At 37.2% G+C, this 16,021-nt stretch overlaps 2 long non-coding RNA genes across 2 annotated transcripts; one reads left to right on the top strand and one right to left on the bottom strand.

Annotated features, from left to right (window-relative positions):
- Nucleotides 1-3,699: 3,699 nt before the first annotated feature.
- LOC108046025 lies at nt 3,700-4,209 on the bottom strand. The gene is made up of 3 exons (XR_001769371.2): nt 4,135-4,209; nt 3,779-4,075; nt 3,700-3,714 (listed from the first exon to the last, which is right to left on the bottom strand). It is a non-coding gene; the product is annotated as an uncharacterized LOC108046025 (long non-coding RNA).
- Nucleotides 4,210-4,399: 190 nt separating this feature from the next.
- LOC123037799 lies at nt 4,400-5,451 on the top strand. The gene is made up of 2 exons (XR_006417633.1): nt 4,400-4,514; nt 4,750-5,451. It is a non-coding gene; the product is annotated as an uncharacterized LOC123037799 (long non-coding RNA).
- The last annotated feature ends 10,570 nt before the right edge of the window (nt 5,452-16,021 follow it).

The raw sequence follows: 16,021 nt of genomic DNA, 5'->3' as shown, positions 1-16,021 counted from the left end.
TTTATTACTCATACGCCCCGCCCAACGAGCTCCCAGCTCTTCGGTTTTCCACTTTTCCGGACAGACCCAGTTCGGAATGATTCGCTCGTTTGGGAACGTTGGGGGTGGGAATGGGTTAACGACGGGGGAGGGAAGGGGGTGCGCATGTGAGAACTGCATAATTATGAGCGCAAAACGGATTTAATTTTTAATTAAAGCGCATTTGGGTGTCTCCTGTCCATAGACTTTGTTGCTTGGAATCGCTTTTCGGTTTTTTGTGTTTGTTTTTCGCCTTATACAGATTACTTTTAAATGGTTTTATTATTGGCAAATAAGATTATGCCGACTTTTGGAGATATATTTTTTTTTTAGGCATAAAAATTGTTCATTGTAAATTGGAATATAAAAACTTTAAAATAAAAACTATTACCTTGCAAGCTAAGTCAGAAAATGTGGATTTAAATATCTTTTTAAACTGTAAGGAGAGTTTTAGTGATAATTACTATTTTGGGTGACCTTTTGAATTTAGTTGTAGTTCGAAAGTCTTATTTTATATCTAAAACAAGTCAAACAATTTTAAAAATTTTAAAAATAATAATATATTGAAATTGTTTCTGTCTGTACAATGCATTTATTTTATTTAGCCTTTTTCTGTTTAATTTGCCTTATTTTACTTATCAGGTGTATATAAAGAAATAAGTGACGTGTGTTTAAAATTGTATATATGTAACTGACTACATTAAATTTCATTCCTTCGGCCGATGAATCGCCCAAAAGCTTTCCTTGGCGATGGCCATTTGGAACTACCTTTCTCCCAGTTAACCACCCAATGCCTCATGTGCTTAATATTATGCTTTCATTTCTGTTTGCCAAGTGTTTGCATAAAGCGCGCGTTGACTGACCACGCACCGCTCCATTCCTCACGACCCTTGTCAGGACCTCCCCTACTGGAATTGCTTCATCCTCCAACCCTCCAAGTAACGGGCATCGATAATGTGTCGCATGTTTAACAGGAGGTTGGTCCTACCGATTCCCAACTCCTACTTCTGCACTAAGAAAAATTGATACTACAAAATTTAATTAAAATCGTTAAGCACAAAGTTCGAAATGAAATATAAAATAGTAAATCAAATTTGATTAGTTGCACATTTATTGTAAGATTTCACTTTTAAATACATTTGTTGTGCCTTGATTTTCCATAAGATAAATGGCAAAGAAATATTTGCGGTTAACTTTTAAAAATCATCTACTAAAAACTTGCTGGAACGTTACATAGAAATCTCAGCAAACAGTGATAAACTTAAATTATGAAATAATTTACTTTTGTTTTAGAATCCTAACCATTTCCCTTTTTTGGAATGTTGTTTCTACTTAAAGATTTGTGTTCTTTGCAAACAGTTTTACATTCAGTTTTTAAACAGTTTTCAAACCATTCTTATCTCAGCACCAGCTTAATAATTTTTTCCAGTGTGCTCCTGCTCCCGTTCCCGAACCCCTTCCATTTTCTGCTGCCCGTCGACGTTGATGATGACACTCATAACAATTGCGCGACGGCATTTTACCTGAACAAACTTTGATACATGCATCGGGCGGTGGAAGGGATGATGAGGGGGTGGAATGGGGGTTGGGACTTCCAGCTGAAGGCAATGGCCAAAACCAAACCAAACGTAAACGCAAATGAAAGCAAAATGCAGCCATGTCAGCAGCAGCAGCAACAACGGGTACGATGATAGCGGTGCAGTGGCTGCTAACAAAACAAGTGGGGAGTCCACATCGGCCGAGGGGGTGGGTGGTGCAGATGTGGGCGGAAGGTGGGTGGGTGGTGCCTTGGCCATTTGGCAGTTGGCACTCGAATGCAATTTCAGTAATTAAAATAAACAACAGACGATGACGTGCAGTTTTGACTCCACCGATAGGCTTTTGCCCGGCTCGACGACACCATCATCATCAACATATCATTATCAGACAATCCTTGCATCCATTTGGGCCAATTGCTTTGTCAAAATAAACAGAAAGTGCTTTCCAAATCCAAATTATATATTTTCGAATTGAGATTACTCTTACTCTGAATTGTAAAAAAACCGCATATACTATATATAGAGTTGTATTAAGTTGAAATGCATTTTGGGGTAAAAAACTATCTTTAGTATGAATGCTAATAGATAAAACTATTTATTTTAACATCGTATTCATTTTTTATTTCTTAATCATTCATTTTAGCCTTAAATGGGTAACAAATTCAGTTAGTTGCTTATGCTTTTCAGTGACATCTAAACAAATTTTAAAAAACCTTGTGAAATTAATATATATTGTATATTTATATTTGCATTATGTTTGTTTACAGTATATTTGGAATAAAGTATTTTTGATCTATGATGATAATTTTATTGAAAGTAAAAGGACCGAATTTCTGTGTTAATTTCTAGTGATACATTAAGTTAATACACCCCGTCCTGGAACGACTCTTTCCCACACAGGACATAATAAAAGTCCCCAACGAAGCTGGGAAGTATGGTGCGGCTTTTGTGGCCAAAGGCGAGCACGGGAATTGACTTAATTAAATCCAATTTTCAATGCGTTTTTGGTCATTTGAGTGCGCAATTTACTGTGTCACCCCATGCAGTGAAAATAAGTGTGTGTGCGTGTGTGTGTGGGCTGGGAAGAAGAGGGGTAGAGGGGGCGTGGCATTGTCACTTGGTAGGTTTTTATGTTTGTTTAATTGTCGGAGATGCGTTTCGCTTTATGCTTATTTATGATTTAATTAAATGCAATGCAGACCGCAAAATGAGCCATGTTCGAGGGGTTGGGATTTTGGGGCTTGTGGGCGGCTATTTAAGGGTGGCATCCATCGATGGTTGGGCTAGAGTGTTTATTTTGGTTTCGAGACGTTCTTTGTGGCCAGAAAATGACCAGAGAAGCTCATTTAATTAAGTCCGCCGACCAAAATAAGGGAATTTATTACCTCTGACCAAGGGACGTATGCAGTAATATTATAAATATATATATATATCCTCCGGCCATTTATCATGAACCCTTCATCTGGCAAAAACAAAAAAAAATTTTAAAAATTTAACCATCAATCAAATTATTAAGGCTCACAGTTTTTGTGGTATATTTTTTACTCACTAATTTTCCAGAAACAGTTGGACACCTAAAAAAAGGAGAATTATTGATTACAAATCTATGAAAAAAATGTTCCAGCATATCCTTTATTCGAGCTTGATTTGACCACATCCTTTCGCTCCTAATCCCAACCCCATATTAAACCCACCTTTACGTTGTTTTCGGCTCTTGAATAATTGAATTCTTCTGCTTGGCGAAACACAAAACTCAAATGCACAACCGATTGAGTTGATCAATCAATTTGACGGTTTTGATGGGAAGCACGACCGGATATGAGAAATGAGTTAGATATGGAGACTTAAGAGTATAAATTTGACAAGAGGAAGCATGTGAGAATTAAATTAACCACGGAAACAAAAAATTGAAAAATTTTCATATCTTTAAATTATATTCTACTATATATCAACTTTTTCTTACCAGGGGTCTAGTGAAATACACATTATAGAATTTTATTCCCCTAGATATCTTTACTCCAAAGCAAGAATAGCTGTTGTGTTTGTAGATATATATTTTAAGAGATTAGGCTTATATAGATGTTATCGAACTAGATCCAATTGCGAATTTTACGCCGAATTAGGTAAGTTTTCTTAGATTCAATATGTAGAGTTTGACCTTAAAATGTGGATTAGGAAGGGAAATATAACTTTTTGAAGATTATTTTATTTTAAATACTTACAAGAAAACTTTCGATATACAAACCCTGGTATTATTAAAAACGTCGATGCTTCATTTTGGTCGACAAATTAAAAATGAGTAAGAGTAATGAGTAATGAGAGTAGTCACGGGAAATCGAGTGAAATTGAGATACTTCACTCCTTTAAATTAAAACAATAGTTTACAGGAACAATTTAAAAATCATAGAAGCAATTTCCAATCCAACAACAACACATACTTGAATTTTAACTTTATTTAAATAGGATCTTCAAGTCGTTTACAAATCATTTTCCTGAAATCCATGTACCTGCGCTCGGGTCTAGTAAAATATACAATTGTATGAATAAATTAATAGAAAATATTGGAAATACTAGTTACCATAGTATTGACCGATCGCAATTATAGACAAATATAAGACGATATGGTCAATCCAAGACATGGCTAGCTTATGCCCATTGAAATAAATATCTGCCTTATATAGATGCCACCCATCTAGATCAAATTGTGAATTTAACAGTGAATTAAGTAAGATTCGATATAGGGAGTTTGACCTTTAAATTTGGATATGGAAAATAGCTTTACATTTAATGATCCGAAAAAAAACAATTTAAAGCAATACATTTAGTCGGTGGCCTAGAAATGTCTTTGATTGAAAGTCGGTTCGAATGTACATATAGACGGAATTTTTGTTTACCCCTGATTACTTTTAAAATCGTAAAAAGTAACTATTTATCGAGTTACATTCGTTAATGTTAAAGGTTGATATTTTTTTTAGATTCCTATTTGTTTTCCGATATTTACTTTAACATTCATAAAATTATACAATTTGTGCAATTTTTGTAAAATGAAACTAGTTTACATTGGAGTAGTTGCGTATAAGTTTAAAAACAACAAGTCTTTGCTTCTTGTATTTATTTTAAGTTTAATGATAGTTAAAAGTAGCTTAGGCTGAGAAATTTACTACATAAGTTACCGTTTAAAATCTACTTCTAGCTTACCATTAAGACGAGAAAACAGGCCTTAGAGTTTTTCAAAGATTGTCTGGCTTGGATTGGTTAAATAACAAGCTATACTATAACACCATGAGCCCAGCTCAACGACATCATAATTTTGCAGGACTTTTCCAGTCTCAGTTGTGCTTTTGGCACTTCATTCATTTGTGAATGTGACAAGTGCCGACGGGGGAATGAGAATTGCTGCTGACGACGCTCAACTTTATGTTGATTACCTTTTCTGATTATGTCTGAGTGTGTGCGCGAGTCCTTGGCACACGGCGGAAAGCCAGGATAAAACAATAAACATAAACCAAGTGGGACGGCAAGGCAAAACGGGGAAAGGACGTCGGGCATGAAATATGATTGAAGTCGAAATGAAAGATCCCGAGCAACCACTTGTGAGGTGGCTCATGTGTAGAACGGCAATCCGGAGACACTCTGGGGACAGGAGTTAAAAAGCTGCAGCTGGCAAAAGGTACATAATCACTTTTGCCGGCAACAGCCAAATTAAATCCGGCGAATATGCACAAACACACTGTAGTCGAGGACCAAGGACCAAGGAGCCGCGGCGTCAACTTACAATCCCCAAAACATTCTAATTGCAATAAAAAGCAACATTAACTGGCGCCCAACGGTTGGCTGGCACTCAAAAACTGTCTCCTTCTTTGTAATAATCATCGAATAAATTATGCAAAAATCATTTCCATTGTTGTAAGTGCCTTTTCCCCGCGCGTTGTCAACGTTCTCATCTGTTTCTGAAAGGGGGTTACGTTCTTGTATCGCATTACAGTTGCCTGGTTCTCGGGCTGGCGGCCCAAAATTGGCAATACTTGAATTTTTAATAAGCTTCACCAAGATGCTTTCAACATTTTCAACATCTCATTTCGGCGGTTTTAATGTTTGGTTGGACTAATAATGAGAAATTCGAGTTAAGGTGGTTTCCCATTTTTAAGACATGAAGTTATACAACTGATAACAGCAGTTGGATTTAACTGGGCAACAGACTTCTAAAAATATATACAAAATAACATTTATTTTATTAGATACACATTTTTGTAAAAGTATAATAATATTATAAAATAAAAAACGGAATAGTATACATGATTTATTCCAGTTGCTTTCAATTATTGTTGTATAACAAAACAATAATTAATCAAATAATTTTTTTAACCATTTTAAGGACATGAAATAAAAAAAAATTCAAAATGTAACCTGAAAAGAATCTAAAATAAATAAATCTCCAACCATAATATCTAAAAAGTGCCTAGTGAGTGTCGATGGATTATCTACTAAAGTATCCCAACAAATCCAATTACAGATTCGCCCATGTAAAATTGTCTCGTTAAGTGCAAAAGGGAAAATGCCCTGACTACCTTTTGTGAGCATTTTACTTTCCACTTAGCTTGTATTTATTTAAATTTGAGCCCTGGCTATATGGGCAGTGAGATATAGCCAGACAAGCAAGGACTTTGGGCTTATCGCGCGCTCAGCTTATTTGCACAGGCGATTGCCGAAAACCAATCGGCGTAAAATTGAAACCAGCACCTTATTCTTTTTTTTTATATTTTCGTGGGGTGTGCCGGGGCATAAAAATGAAAAACAAATAAAAAGGCAGCAGGAGAGTAGCTAGGAAATTTTCCAAAAATTAAACATGCCTGATGCGCATCGATTGATTGACGCGCGATTTGACACGTGGAAAATGCATAAAATATGAAAATACGGAAAGCCACTCGAATCGAAGGGCCAAATATCATCTGTAATTGTTGCAACCACCCTCGACAGGTTCAGGACCCTGGACTTCTCCGATTTCGTATGCAAATCGTTGAAAGGACAAAACCGCGTTGTTAAGCGTGAAATTTGTTTTTCATTTTTATTTTTGGGCGGGGCTCGGCAGTTGACAGACACTCAAATCGAATTTTTGTCGCGCTCTGGCAAGTCATAAGAAAATATTTGAATAAAAGAAAGCTACCCTCATCCCCCATTTTGCAGGGGTGTGCCTTGACTTGACGCTTGTTTTTCGGCACATTATGCAAAATAAACATGCAAATAAGATTTGCAGTTAATAAAATTGGCGTACAACCTTATATTCGCGTTGTGTTTTTTTTCCGCGGTCCCTCTGTCGAGATAAGTCCCGAACACAACCCTCAAAAAATCGACTTGTCCATATGCCACTTTGGGGAACAATTATGTTAGATTTTAATTTTATTGCTAAACGATTTTTCGACACGGCTTAAAACGAATAGATGTTGAATAAATCTTAATGTTATAAAATGCTTAAAAATTTTTAGACTTTCAGGCTTGTCAATACTTTTTATTTGGTTCTAGGGTTAACCGTAGTTTTGAATTCTAAAACGATTTATGCTTTTAATCCAAAATTAGTCTCTTATTAAAAAGTTAAGAAAAATACTTATTATTTTCCTTTTTGAAAAATTCTTTCCTTAAGAAATCAAGTCAAATATTGGCAATCAACAGTCTGGAATTTAGGTTTTATTAGCCATCACTGGTAAATAGCTTTGTCTATATTTCATTTGGATTCTGTTGCTTCCTGTTGGGAGAACATTTTCTTCGATGCCTTGGAGTGGCTTACAAATGGCATGAAATTCATACGCCGTGCATAAGTAGCGTTAAATTGTGAGATTGTATTACATTTCCCCCACAATAGTCTGGATTAAGATTTCTTTTCGGATATTTTTGGGGATGATAAAACAGCAGGGGATCAGACTGACGTCAAGAAATGAATGTTGGAGCTTGGTCTGAGGGAGATTTTTGACTTCAGTGTGAACTGTCGAATTTTTTTAGAAAAATATGTGTCAATCCCAAAATTATTTTCTTTGTGCGGCATTTTTTGATTAAAGTATGCTCTTTATACTTTGTTTCAATATAAAATACAGTGTAATACAAATTAATACAATATTGCCTTATAACCAAATATAATATATCCTAGATGAAATTAAATATTGGTCTATTGACATTTATCTAAAACCTAGATAGCAGTAAAGGATATTCGAATATTTTTATTTAACTTGTATTATTTAAAATAAAAAAAGTTTTCAAGCAAACATTTCCCCAACTGACCACTTCCTGTATTTGTCAAATTTATTGTTTGTCCATACATCAAACTTCAGGCCTTGGGGCGGAATTCCCTTACCAAAAGGGAGGACTTTCGATCTCCTTGTTTCACTTCACGGACAGAATGTTGAAAACTTTGATTGATGCATCGTCGATAGCAGCGAAATGGAAATTAATCAAAAATGCAAACTGTCTTGCGACAGCCACATGCCGCACAACTTGTTCGACTTTATCTCTCGACTCCCTTGCCTGCTAATAAATTTTTATTTAAAGTTCATAAAACAAACCGTGCAGGATAATAAATTATGAGCAACAACAACGGGGCCCCCCGCAACAGCTGCGTCCATGAAATCAACATAAAAAGTCATTTGTATATAATTTTTTTCGGCTTTTGTGATTTGTTTTTTTTTCAGCGCTTTTCGGGAGATTTTTCCCAAACAAATTTTACACAGTTGCTGCGGCTTCACGCTTGTTTCGAATGCTTCCCAGAAAAGTATGCAAAGTATGTGGCACTGGAAGTTGAATTTTCCCCCGGAAAATGTTCCCCCTTCTCTACTTTCTGTGCTCGTAATTCGCATTCATTTATCTAAGCAGCCGTGTCTTCTTTCAGGGCTTTTTCTTTTGTTGTTTCGCTCACTTTTGCTCACTTTTTTACGTGACTTGCTTTGGTTGGGCGTTGAAATGGGAGGAAAAGATATATGGGTATAAAAACGGGGAGTATTGCGGCAATACCATAAAGTATTGTTGTGCTTATTAAAAACGTAATTTAAACATTTTGTTTGTCATTTATTATGATTATTTGTGGTAAAGGAAAATTTCTAAACACCGAAAAATTTTGTGAGGGCTATACTTCGCAAATTGCTGGGCTTCATTTTTGTATCCCTTAACTATGAATGTTAAACAAATAAATCCATTACCTTTATTTTATTTTAATAGATATACTAAATCTAGCAAACAATATTATTTCAAATCTCTTAACAACAAAGCTTATAAATTAGCTTTTTAATATCTGCTTATTTCAATTAAGTAAGAAGTTTAAACTCTCGTGGATATCTATCCACAATGACACTCATTTTAAAATATCCAAAGAAACCAATTCAAATCCCTCGTGAGTTGCGCAGAAAATATCCAAACTCGAGGGGGGATTAACTACGTCGGTCGCCTCCAATCAGCCACCCTAGACCTGGGGATATCCTGTCAGCCGGGCAACCCTTTCGTATCTGGGGCCGCGACATGATAAATGACCGGTGTTATTCAAATTAATTGATCAAATCCGAATGTCAGACTGTGGAAATCTGCGAGAAATTGCCAAATTACGGCATCAAATGAATTAAGTGGCGACTGCCACTCGCATGACACATCGCCGGTATAAAGCGGATGAGGATGTGGATGTGGATGTGAATGCGGATGTGGATGCGGATGTGGCTGTTTTCAGGGGGATGCGGCTGGAAAATTTGCATGTGTCATGCGAGTGTCCGAGTGTGACACCCAGCGGGTTCCAACGCCACCAGCACAACCAGCACAACCAGCACATTCCGGAATGGGGGCTCTACGGGTATATGTGTGTCAAACGGTATAGCTTCCGGTTGAATGATTGGACAAATGAATGGCTTACAAACGGACGCATGTCCGAACGGACGCAGGATGACCACAGGCACACTCATACAAAGGGGAGGTCCTGCAACTGGAACTGGAACAGGAGCAGGCGCCGTAGCCCCCGAGGGCTCCTGGTCAAATGTTTGCGGTTACTACGGGGGCATCACTCTCTCAGGGATCTAAAGCTGATGAGGCACTCAAAAAAATATATATATTAAAAAAATAAGTTTACAACGATAAAAAAAACAGTAAAATGTTTTTCTTACAGGAAAAATTAATGTAAATACAGGAGTTTAATAGGTGTTTTAAGGTGTTTCGAAGAAATCTTGCTTAAAACTTACAAGTAAATTAGTAAAAGTCATATATAGGTGTTAATAAAAAACAATCCCATATGAAGTTTTTTTATTGTAAGTGCAAAATAGCGACTATTACAATAAAAATATATGGGCTGAATAATTTTTTAATGAAATTGGTATTAACCTTATTTATTTCCATTTAAATATAAAGTGTTTCTTACATTACTAAGGCTGGATATATTCCCAATTTCCCAAAAAAAAACAAATTCATTGTAACCAAAGCCATTTCAGTCAAAGTCAATATAATTTTGTACAATCTTTCTAAGTGCACAAGAGGCAATGCAAAACAATTGCCCGTTGGCCATATTTTTCGGAGCAAAAATTGTGCTCAAATTGAAATCGGAATTGCAAATTAACAGCCGGAGCAGCAGGCAACGATTTATTGCCTTGGCAAGACTCCAGTCCCTCGATCCGACTCCAAAACGATAGAATCAGTCAGTCATTTGAGTTGGATTAATTGCTCTGACTTTGTGGGAGGACGGGCCGATGTGAACTGATTAATTTTGTGAGATTTCACAATTTGAGAGGCTTGCGAAAGTGTTTTTCGAATGATTGCAGAAAGCAATTAAATGCTTAAATTGAGTGCATGGCAAACTGATTGGGTTTCTCCAACTCTGTGTGTTTCTCTCCAGTATTGCGGGTATGTGAGTGTGTAGCTACACTGACATTTTCCCACCCCCTCTGGAAAAGTGACAAAGCCACTTAACACCTACTCATGTCACCCACACAATCCGCTTAGTTTAAATACCCAAAAGGCTAAACAAAAAACCCGGTAGCAAAAACCACACGCACCCACACAAAAGGAAAGCGGATCCGGCGGGTGGATGGGTGGTGATTTTTTGGTGACTTTCTGCAAAATTTAACAAAAACAACAAGGGCTCTCTCCCCAGTTCGCCCAGCTTCTTTTTACACACTAAACGCCCCTTTTTATGCGACGATTTTCCTCAGCTTTTTTGCGGTGGTTGAGCCAAAAAGGGTCTTTTGTGGCAGCAACCACCGAGAAACTACAAACGTAAAGGGGGACAGGGCTTACACTTTTCTGCCAAAATAAACCCTCGTCGAGGCAAGGCCACCCACTCACTTCGTTTCGAGCAACAAGTGTACACTCGGAAATGGAAATACCATTTCAATTGCTCCCCGGCAGCAGAAATAAAAGGGAAAATTGCCAAAAGGAGTGAAATGATGGTTAGAAGAAACAAAGCTACTTGTGGTAGTACTTGTGGAGTGGGTGGGAATGCTAAGGAGGACTCTGGGAAAATCGAAAACAGCTATTCTCTATATAGAAAGTAAATGGCATAAGGTGATTTGACAAATAAGAAAGAATTAAAGTTTTAAATTTCATTTGTTATCCCTGTTATCTTTCTATAAAGTTTTAAATAATTAACAAACTTGAGCTTGCGAAAAATGTTCACCATATTTTTGGTGTGAGTTAAATAACTTAATGGACTCAAAACAAAACATACAACTTGGTAATACATTACCTAATTCTGAATACATTTTACATAATATAAAAATTCCTCTAGAGGTTGTAATAAGCGTTAACTAAAAATTCAGTTCAGCAAACCCGCTTTAGCAGCGTATGGACCCCCATAAATTGTACGTAATCATGTGCGAACAGAAAAAACCTCAAGCATAAAAGGAAATCCAACAAGCGGATAATAGAAAATCCACAAAACGTCCCAATGAGCCGGAAGTGTTTTGTGAAGTGGCTTTGACTTATGGCCAAGACATTTCCTCGAGGGGTTTCCCACTCTACGCCACTTTTCGCAGTGGCCAACCGGAGTTGTCAACGCAATTGGCCGGGCTAAGCTCTTTTGCAGCTCATCCGGATGAAACCATGCTGACCTTTTGGCCAGTTGTCTGGCCACCACTGAAACTGTTTACCTTGGCATCAATTTCAATTTGCATGCAGGGCGCACAAAACGCAGAAAAAGAATGAAATTCAAATTTAAAAGTGTTTATGGCAGCGAAATGTAAATTTGTATTTACTTAAGCGCTCAGAGAGTGTGCGAAAACCGAAAAACCTTTTTTTTGAAAGCCGAGCAACCCTCGAGAATATTATACCCTCACCCGATGATTTTCACATGTGTGTAGAGTCCACTTCAGTGTCAAGTGCATATCGCTAGCTCGTCAGCCTCCTTGAATTTCCCCACCCTTTTTTCGACCCTGTCACCCACTTTGAATGCTACAATATGCAAATAAATTTGCCATTAAATAACAAAACTGTTATGGCCTGCATTTGTTTTTTGACGGGGATGCCCCCCACATATACATATGTTCAAACAAAGGGCCACATTTTGCCATTTGCCTATTTTCATTTGGCAATTTTTCTTTATTTATTTTCTGTGGGGGAGGGAAAGCTCCATTTCAATAAAAACAATTTGTGAATGAAACATTTGCATTGAGTGCTAACGGCCCTTTGATTGTTGTTGCAACTGCTGTTGCACTTCATAAAATCATATACTTTTTTGGGAGTGTTCCAGTATAGGCATTCACATTTCTGCGTTTAAATATTGATATTTTAAGTTGAAAGATTTACATCGGATTTCATAGTAATATACTTTCAAAAGATTGTTGTTTAATTTTATAATGGTCCAGACTTCAATTTTTCTTTTGGCTCAATTTTTGCCTTGGCTTACTGATGTTACTCTTTTCGGGTTTTGGAGGGATAAAATCTGCATTGTTTTAATGTAACCTTAATTTTAGACCCGAATAAAACATGCAGTTATTGGAAATGTTATCCAGAACATCCCGAATCCCTGCAATATGCCCATAACCCCTGACCCCTCGACTTGGAGTCACGTTTTTGTGGTATTTTAATATTGCGCTGCATACTTGCAGGCTCAGTGCAACAAACCAAAAGCCCATCGTCGTCATCGTTTGCAGCTGTCGTTTGGCATTGCCGCTGACAAAACATTTTGCCCGCATTTAATTAATTGTTCAATAAAATTAATAAACATTTGTGGGGCCGCGCTGGGGAAAAGTCAACCGTTTTCCGGTCCACCCCCAGTTCCTTGCTGAATGAAATTCATGACATTTTTTGCCCGACTGCAATGCCAATGCAGCACGGCCCAAGGGTCCAGGACGAAATCAGGACCCGGCCTCGACTGCAATCTGTGCAATGTTTGTGCAAGCCTCAGACTCCAAACTCCGGCGATTGCAAAAGTCGTTTGGCGTAAAAACATTTTGTAAATTGCTTCATAAATATCAATTTGTAAAATAATAATTGTTGGTTGGCCCCAGCAGACTTTGGGCGGCAGTTGGGATTGTGTCTGGTCCTATTTTGGATTTTCGGTTCGATTCTGGGCGCAGGGCAGTCTTTTGTGGGCACTAAACATAAAGGAGTGCAACGTGGTCCTGTCTGCAATGAAAGCATTCGGTGGGCTCTTTTTTGGATATTCTATCGACGAAAATAAAACCCTGTAAAGTGCTGGGTTTCATATAAAGTTGTACGAAAATATAATTGTAACCAATTTTCTTTTTTCGTAGCTATTTGTTATAGCTATTCAATCAATTTTAATATTTTAATTTAGAAGTCATTAACCTTTGTATAACTTATTATTACTTGTAGTCTTATATTTTATATTTACTATGAGTGATTGCATAACTTGACTTAACCCTTTATATTCTAATTCGATTCGTTGAGGTAAATTTAAGCATTTTATACAATTGCAAATGGTTTGTAAGATTAAGTCGAATATGCTTTTTAATGCAAATTTTTAATACTGAAACAAATTTGTTTTTAAAGAATACAAATTACCAAACAAATTGATTGATTGGGATTTTAAAAATGTATTACAATTTCTTTGTCTAGAGGGTAACTCGCAGTTGATCTACATTCAGAACTCACTTGACGGCGAACATCTTTTTTATGTTTGGTCAACAATGTGGAACGTCCAGGACCTCTTCTGTGCAGCGAATGTACCTGGATTGCTGAAGTCCAGGACCCATCAGCTGGCCAAGTGCCTCATAAAAGTTTCGCTGGTCATGAATGTACTAAATGGTGGATGGGGGTTGTCTGATTAAAGTTGTAACTGTCATAACTAGTGGGTGTCTGGGCGGGGAGTGGGGTGGGGGTGGCGCAAATGGGGAAAATTCCCCTCGTCGGGCGTCGAATGTCACACCCAGCTACAAAAACGCTGCCCGCGGCAACGAAGGGCAACAAAAACACGACTCACGTCTGAAGTTTGCCGTATTTCAATTTCAATTTAAATTTACGAGTATGTTTCATTTCATTTGGCCAACTGTCTGAGCTTCTGTCTGCCCTGTTAACGCTGAAAGTGTTGCTCAAAAGTGCATGAACAATTTGGTTTGTAAAATTTCATTTAGCTTTCACTTCTTTTTTTTTTTTTTGGTAAAGTTCAGGATCAGGTTCAGGTTGAACTCATAATTTTCATTACATTTTACGCATTCGAAATGTGCTCTGCTGTTGTTATCCTCCCTCTGCGAGTCCCAAATTGAAAAGTTCAAATTGAATTTGAATTCAATTTGGCTGGCAACATTGCAAATGGACAGAAAAGAGAGGAATTGAGTTAACTGCGTATGTAATGGGTAGTTCACTGGATGCAGGCCAAAAAAATATTCAGGAAGGGGAGTGTTCTGTAAGGGTAACTTGTTATTTGGAATTTTTAAATGAATGCGCATTTCTCCAGGGACTTCACTTGATTAGCCCAAAAATGTGCAAGTTTGCTGTTATTTTTTTGCAAGCCACTTATTTGCTTTTGTGTTTTAGACGCATATTAGAAATGGGTTGATCCTGTTTTAGAAAATTTATTGGGACATTTTAAATGATACATCGATGTAGATACGACAATTAATTTTTGAAAAAGTAGTAAAGGCAGTAAATAAATGAAACTTTGTTAATTATATGATATCTACCATTTCTTCTTACAAAAACGTGTCTTTTAATATAATTGATTTATACTTATTCTGCTAATGAAATTTTTAATAATTTCCTCAGCTTGTAATAGCTACATTATCAAACCACACCGCAGAAAACCATTTCTATTTCCATTCCCATCTAACTAACTAATGCAAACCTACATAAATTTCATTAAAAATGCATTTGGTACTTCTGGAATATCTCCATTTAGAAACCGCCGACCGAAAGGAAAGCCAACCCTCCTTCAATTACCTGGTCGAAGGTGAGGCCGAAACCCCAAAAACCAAAACCACAACCACACCGAAACATCTGTGGCTCCATCAATTGCGAGTTCAGTTTGTAGCTTTTGGCTCTTATTGTGGCTTAATATTCATGGTAATTGTGGACGAGGACCTCAGATGTTTAGACCAAAGTATTCTACAGTACATCTACATCCCTCAAAAACAAAGCCACCTTTTTATACCCTTGCAGAGGGTATTATAATTTTGGTCAAAAGTGTGCAACGCAGTGAAGGAGACATCTCCGACCCTATAAAGTATATATATTCTTGATCAGGATCACCTCCTGAGTTGATATAGCCATGTCCGTCTGTCCGTCTGTCCGTCTGTCCGTCTGTCCGTCTGTCTGTTTCTACGCAAACTAGTCTCTCAGTTTTAAAGCTATCGGATTGAAACTTTGCACACACCCTTCTTTCCTTTGCACGCAGTATATAAGTCGGAACGGCCGGGATCGGCCGACTATATCCTATAGCTGCCATATAACTGATTGATCGGAAATGCCATAACTTTGGTGTTTGTAAAGTTAGAAAGTTGGGATTTTCTATGGGTTTTATATTTGGCCAATCAATCCGACCTACCAAATTTCATAAGGATCGGCCGACTATATCCTATAGCTGCCATATAACTGAACGATTGGAAATGCCATAACTTTGTTGTTGTTAAAGTTAGGAAGTTCGGATTTTTTATGAGTATTAAGAATGCATCATATGAATAATTTTGGAGAATATAATTTACAGAGTATTCTGCAAGGGTATATCAACTTCGGCTCCGCCCGAAGTTAGCTTTCCTTTCTTGTTGGGCCTACATTTGTGTACAATTTCGGTTGCATATCACAAAAGTGACTGTAAATTCTGGCTAATGAACTGTTGGGGTGAGAAAAAACCACCTAAAAAAAGGAAAAAGGAAAAACAAAAAAGTGAAACGAATGGCAAAATGAGCCCACGAAAAACCTGGACTGGACAGAAATTAGTCTCGGTAAATGTCTTGAGTTACATTTTGATGACTTCTTCACTTTCGGTTTCTTTTTTCTGGGTATTAGGTTTTCCCCTCTGATCCCATTATGTTCATAAGAACAGCTTTTAAATGTTA

This window comes from Drosophila rhopaloa, unplaced genomic scaffold (genome assembly GCF_018152115.1).
Source record: "Drosophila rhopaloa isolate 14029-0021.01 unplaced genomic scaffold, ASM1815211v1 contig_2, whole genome shotgun sequence".
NCBI lineage: Eukaryota > Metazoa > Arthropoda > Insecta > Diptera > Drosophilidae > Drosophila > Drosophila rhopaloa.
The sequence above is the reverse complement of the archived record's forward strand: the minus strand, read 5'-3'. Positions and strand labels throughout refer to the sequence as shown.